The sequence below is a fragment of the Triticum aestivum genome, chromosome 6B, assembly GCF_018294505.1.
Source record: "Triticum aestivum cultivar Chinese Spring chromosome 6B, IWGSC CS RefSeq v2.1, whole genome shotgun sequence".
Taxonomy (NCBI): domain Eukaryota; kingdom Viridiplantae; phylum Streptophyta; class Magnoliopsida; order Poales; family Poaceae; genus Triticum; species Triticum aestivum.
Genome location: NC_057810.1, coordinates 369,207,000 through 369,212,999, shown reverse-complemented (window position 1 = coordinate 369,212,999; position 6,000 = coordinate 369,207,000).

The window sequence follows — 6,000 nt, the reverse complement described above, 5'->3', positions numbered from 1 at the left end:
TTGGGAAATTGGCTAAATCAAATGAGCTAAAATTTGGTGCAAGGAGGTTCTGTGGGCAGGGTCATGTCCTAGTAAATTTTCAGCAATTATAAAGCAATATAAAATGTAGTTGCTTCACGAACTGAAAATATTACCAAAAACAAAGATTGGATGGTGTGCTCACATGGATTGTTATATGGGGCTCAAATTCTATTGAGAGCTATGATTTGGGCATATAGAAGATGTGGCAATAATTCAACCTATTAGGATATGCCTAGCTAGTACTTCCTTCACAACGGTTCTAGCTGAACAGAAACTTTGGAAATTTGCTGAGGAAGATTTGCTAGGCAAATGGAGCTGAATTTTGTCATGAGGCAATGATTTGGATAATAAAGAGTGCCCAAACTGTTTGGGAGTTTTGGGAATGACGGAAATATAGGCTGCTTCACAACCTTGGGCAAAAAAAGACACATGGACAGGACACATAGGAAAATCTGACGAGGTGGCGCCTAGTCACAGCAATGCACCACAATTTACAAAGCTATGGCCATCTATATTGGTCGTGATCAGCTAGAAATAAGGCAGCAGACCAGTGTTGTCTGCTTTACGACTATTGCGTGTAAGGAAATTAGGACCTTTCTGACCAAAATGGTCGTTATGGTTTAGGGTTTGGAGGCCCCCGAACAACTTATGACTAATTGGTCTCAAACGGTCTTAGATTTACAACCATTTCTTCCAGGATCGCTCACAAAAGGTCACAAGTTGACATATTTCTTGTAGTGTTGGAGAACGGAAGAGTCCTCAATATATGGTTTAACATAAGCATTAGAAGCATAATTATCATAGCAATTTTTAAGTATGACTAAATTTTCATATTTGTAAAGAGTAGCATCATACTTTTTAATCAGAGAAGCAATTTCATAAGCACCCTTAAAAGCATAGCAATTATAAACACCCTTGGCATAAGAAGATAAGACACCATTATCCCTAAACTCACATTGGTAAAGAAGATGTTTCTTAGGGTCTTCACGACAACAAGTAAAATCATATATTTCGCATAAATTCCAAGCATAGCAATGCATAGTATTAATATGATGCCACAAAAGTTTCCCTTTTTGGGATAAGCGGTGTCGCACAGAATAAGCATGCTCATCTATTGATTTGCCCTCAACTAAGCTAGTTGGGGTTTCAGTATGAGCACATAGGGATCAAAGATGATCCATGTAGAAAGCTTCAGTAGTATGATAGATTTTGGGTGGTTCTTCAACCATTGGTTTAGTAGGTACAACTAATCTTTTGGTATTTTACGTTTGCTACCCATAACTAAAGATAGAAAACAACTTAGAATAGAAAACAACTACTTATTGATAAAGCAAACAAGCATACACGAAAATATTCACCCCACGCTATTGCTCCTCGGCAACGGCGCCAGAAAAAAGTCTAGATAACCCAAAAGTTTAGGGAATCGTTTGTAGCCTTTTTCGATAAATAAGACTGTCAAACCCAACGAGGAGCTATGGGTAGAACAAATATTCTCTCAAGTGCTATCAACCAATGATACCACTCTACGCACACTTAACGTTCGCTTTACCTAGAACAAGAATAAAACTAGAAGTACTTTGCAGGAATAAAATAGGAATAATGTTCGCACACGAACACGTCACCCAGTACACTTGATGCCGAGGGTGATGCACAGCAGCTCACGTCGAAGGAGACCCGTCCGGAAGCGCGGTACGCAAGCAATCCGGCGGGCGCTTTGGAGGACCCAAAACCCCACACACCCGGGAGGGACCCCGTCAGGGCGCGCGGCGGCTATGGGCTGCCCTAGGTTGACCTGATCGTCCCTAGGGCCTCGAGGTTCGCCGCCCTGCAACAAGAAGAACAGACAAAGAACGAGGAAGAAGAAGAACTAGGGTTAAGGAGAAAACATAAACGATAAAAAGTGGTAGATGATTTGTTCGATTGTGTATTGTTGTTCAATCGGCCGTCACCTCTTATTTATATAAGAGGCGGATGGACTCCCCGTACAAGAAAATGACTTGCCTTGCCGTCCAAATCATCAAAATCTAACCAAACTCGGACTTCTCACGACCTCCGGCACGGATGTCCGGCTCTAGGCCCGGATGATCCGGCATAGCCCAGTTTTCTGACAGCAGCTCAATGTTTTGGCTCTAGAATCCACATACTACCACGGATTTGGACGTTTTTTATATCAAAATCAACTGCCTCGACGAGACGCATAACTTCCACGTTGAAAACTTTTCGATACGAGGCGACCTTGATGGGGCCTCGGGCCATTTTCTAAAGTTTGTAGTAGAAAAAGTTGTCCGGACGTCCGGACTTCTACCCGGATTGTCCGGCCTCCACCCGGTTGATCCGGGACTGGACCCAGATCATCCGGCTTCATGATAAACCTTCTATTGTTTTCGGTGCTTCAATTTTCCGGATGATCTGGACCCCGGCCCTGATGATCCGGCCAAACACTGCTGTAGCGAACGATTTTGCAAGTAACTTTTCCATACGACCTCGGATAGGGACGATTCTTATATCAAAATCGTCCGTTTCAACGAGACGAAGAACTTTGCAGTTGTAATTTTTTCCATCAGAGGCCATCTTTGGGGTGTAATCAGCCGAATACCGTCATGAATACAAAATCTCAGTACTTCGAACACAACTTCGGCCTTAGTGATGAGATCGGATGGCTATGGCCCAAATATCAAAGTTTCTCATTTTGACGATATGGAACTTTTTCACTTTGATCACTTTTCCATTTGAGGCCTTCTTAATAATGTTTTCGACCATGCCAAAATCTGGTGTCAACAAATAAATTGCAAGATGATAAATTTAGTAGTTTAGTAGAAAGATGGTTGTAACAAAAGAGAAATATTTGTCCCTAGGCAATCGATAACTAGACGGGTAATCATTATTGCAATTTTATAAGAGGGAGAGGCATGAACTAACATACTTTCCGTACTTGGATCATATGCACTTATAAGTGGAACTCTAGCAAGCATCTGCAACTATCAAAGATCATTAAGGTAAACCCCAACCATAGCATTAAGTATCAAGTCCTCTTTATCCCATACGCAACAACCCCCTTACTCGTGTGTAAGCTTATGTCACTCTAGCCACCCACGATAAGAGAATCATGAACGTATTGCAACACCCTACAGAGGGGATCCCTCACGCTTGTGTGACATGGAGAGCACCATAGGACAACACCAAAATAAAATATACAACTCAAACCAATCATGATCATCAATCAACCCATAGGACAAAACAGATCTACTCAAACATAATAGGAAACCACATATATGTATAATAATATAAAGTGTTGAGCACCATGTTTAAGTACAGAACTACAACGGGAATAGAGAGGTTACACGGGGAGAGAGTTGGTGTTGACGGCGGCGAAGTTGTTTGTATAGAAAATTGTCACGATGGTTTCTACGGCGGAGCTCCGGCGCCACCGGGAGAGATGGGGAGAGAGCCCCCTCCTCCTTCTTCTTCCTTGCCCCCCCCCAATAGATGGGGGAAGGGTTTCCCCTCTGGTCCATGGCCTCCATGGCGGCGGAGGGGCGAGAGCCCCTCCGAGATTGGATCTCTCTCTTTATTCTCTTTTGTTTCGCGTTCCTGTTTTCTGGCCTTTCACCGTTTCTTAAATTCCCGGAGATCCGTAACTCCGAGGGCTGAAATTTTGAAGGGATTTTTATCCATAAGTTACCTTTCTTCCAGTGAAAGAAGGGCATCAACCTCCTTACATGGTGCCAACTACAAATTAGGGTGCGCCCGGGAGCCCTGGCGTGCCCTGGTGCCTAGTGGATCCCTCGAGCACCATCTTGCGTTGATTCTTCTTCCAAAAATTCACATATATTCAAAAAAATCTCCGTAAAGTTTTATCGCATTTGGACTTCATTTGATATGGATATTTTGCAAAAAAAACATGCAACAAGCAGGAACTGACATAGGCATTGGATCAATATGTTGGTCTGATAAATCATATCAATTGTTGCCAAAAGTATCTAAAAGTTGTATAATATTGGCATGGAACAATCAAAAATTGTAGATACGACGTAGACTTATCACGGGGTAGGCCATTTTTGTTTTGGTGGGTTGTGGCTAGTTACAGCTGGGCTGGCTGGCTAGCGCTGGCCCGGGCGCTGGCAAGGTTTTTTTTCTTTTTAAATTTTGACAGAAAAAGAAAATAAAGAAATAAAGAAAAATAAAAATACTTTTACATAGACATATATATATATCAAAATGATTAGAAAAATGATTCGTAAATAGTGATTTATTTTCCAGAGGTAGAATACAAACTTTATAAATTTTTTTTTGAAAAGTCCAAATAAAAGCCAAATTTGAATCGAAATTGTTTTGGCATTATTTTTCTTCTGACTTTTGGGGTGTCATGTTACCCCTTCTCATACTCTTTGATCAAAGTATTTGCGAGGAAATTTTAAAATTAGAATTTCAAATGCCAATTTGAATTGAACTCAATATTCCAAAATGAAACCAAACTGCCTCTGAAAAGTTCAAATGTCACCTCAATTCATTCAAAATTCTTAGATGCTTAAGTAATATTGTAAAACATTCCAAATTGAAAATTTGGGATGTTACAAACCTACCCACCTTAAGATGAATCTCACCCTCAAGATTCCGGTTGGCTAGAAAATGGGTGCGCGTGGTCTTGACGGAAATCTTCCTCGTGCTCCCAGGTGGCTTCCTCCATGGAGTGGTGGCTCGAGAAAACCTTGCAAAACTTGATGATCTTGCTGCGGTTAACTCTGTTCACAGTCTCGAGAATCTTGACGGGTTTCTCCTCGTAAGTCAGATCACTATCAAGTTGTATGGCTCCATGGGCACTGTGTCTTAAAGGAATATCAGCCATATCAGCATGGCATTTCTTTAGCTGGGAAATGTGAAAGACATCATGAACTCTTGACAATCCTTCTGGCAATTCCAGCTTGTATGCAACTTCTCCTCTGCGTTCAAGAATTTTGTATGGGCCTATATACCTGGGTGCTAACATTCCTTTAACACCAAACCTCTTGATTCCTCGACGTGGAGACACACGAAAATATGCTCGGTCCCCCACTCCCTACATTACCTCCTTGCATTTATTGTTGACATAACTCTTCTGTCTCGACTGAGCTATCTTGAGTCTGTCACGAATCAGCTTGACCTTCTCTTCGGAATCTCTGATAAGGTAGGGACCAAAAAGTTTTCGATCTCCAACACCGTCCCACAACAATGGTGTTCTGCACCTCCTTCCATAGAAAGCCTCCAAAGGGGCCATCTTCAGACTGGTCTGATAACTGTTGTTGTACGAGAACTCTGCATAGGGCAAATGATCATCCCAGCTAGCTCCATAGTCTAGCACTCAATCTCTCAACATGTCTTCCAGAATCTGATTGACTCTCTCGGTCTTTCCATTCGTCTACGGATGAAAAGAAGTACTAAACTCCATCCTCATGCCCAAAGTTTCGTGTAACTGATTCCAAAATTGTAAGGTAAATTGTGTTGCTCTGTCTGAGATGATACTCCTCAGAACTCCATGCAGACATATTATCTTAGCACTTGTATATGTGGTCTTCTCTGGAATGAAATGAGCTACCTTGGTCAAGCGATCAACCACTACCTAGTTAGAGTCATACCCTGAACGAGTCCTGGGTAATCCTATGATAAAATCCATCCCAAGTTTTTCCCATTTCCACTCGGGTATTGCCAAAGGTTGGAGTAACCCTGCTGGCTTCTGATGTTCTAGCTTTACTTGCAGACAAACATTGCATACTCCTACATACTCGGCAATATCCTTCTTCATACATGTTGTCGGTGTCAAAACCGGTGGATCTTGGGTAGGGGGTCCCGAGCTGTGGATCTTGGATCAATGTGGCACAAGGGATGAAGGACATGATGTTTACCCAGGTTCGCGCCCTCTCCGAAGAGGTAAAACCAGATGAACCACAAGTATAGGGGGTCAATTGTAGTCCTTCTGATAAGTAAGAGTGTTGAACCCAACGA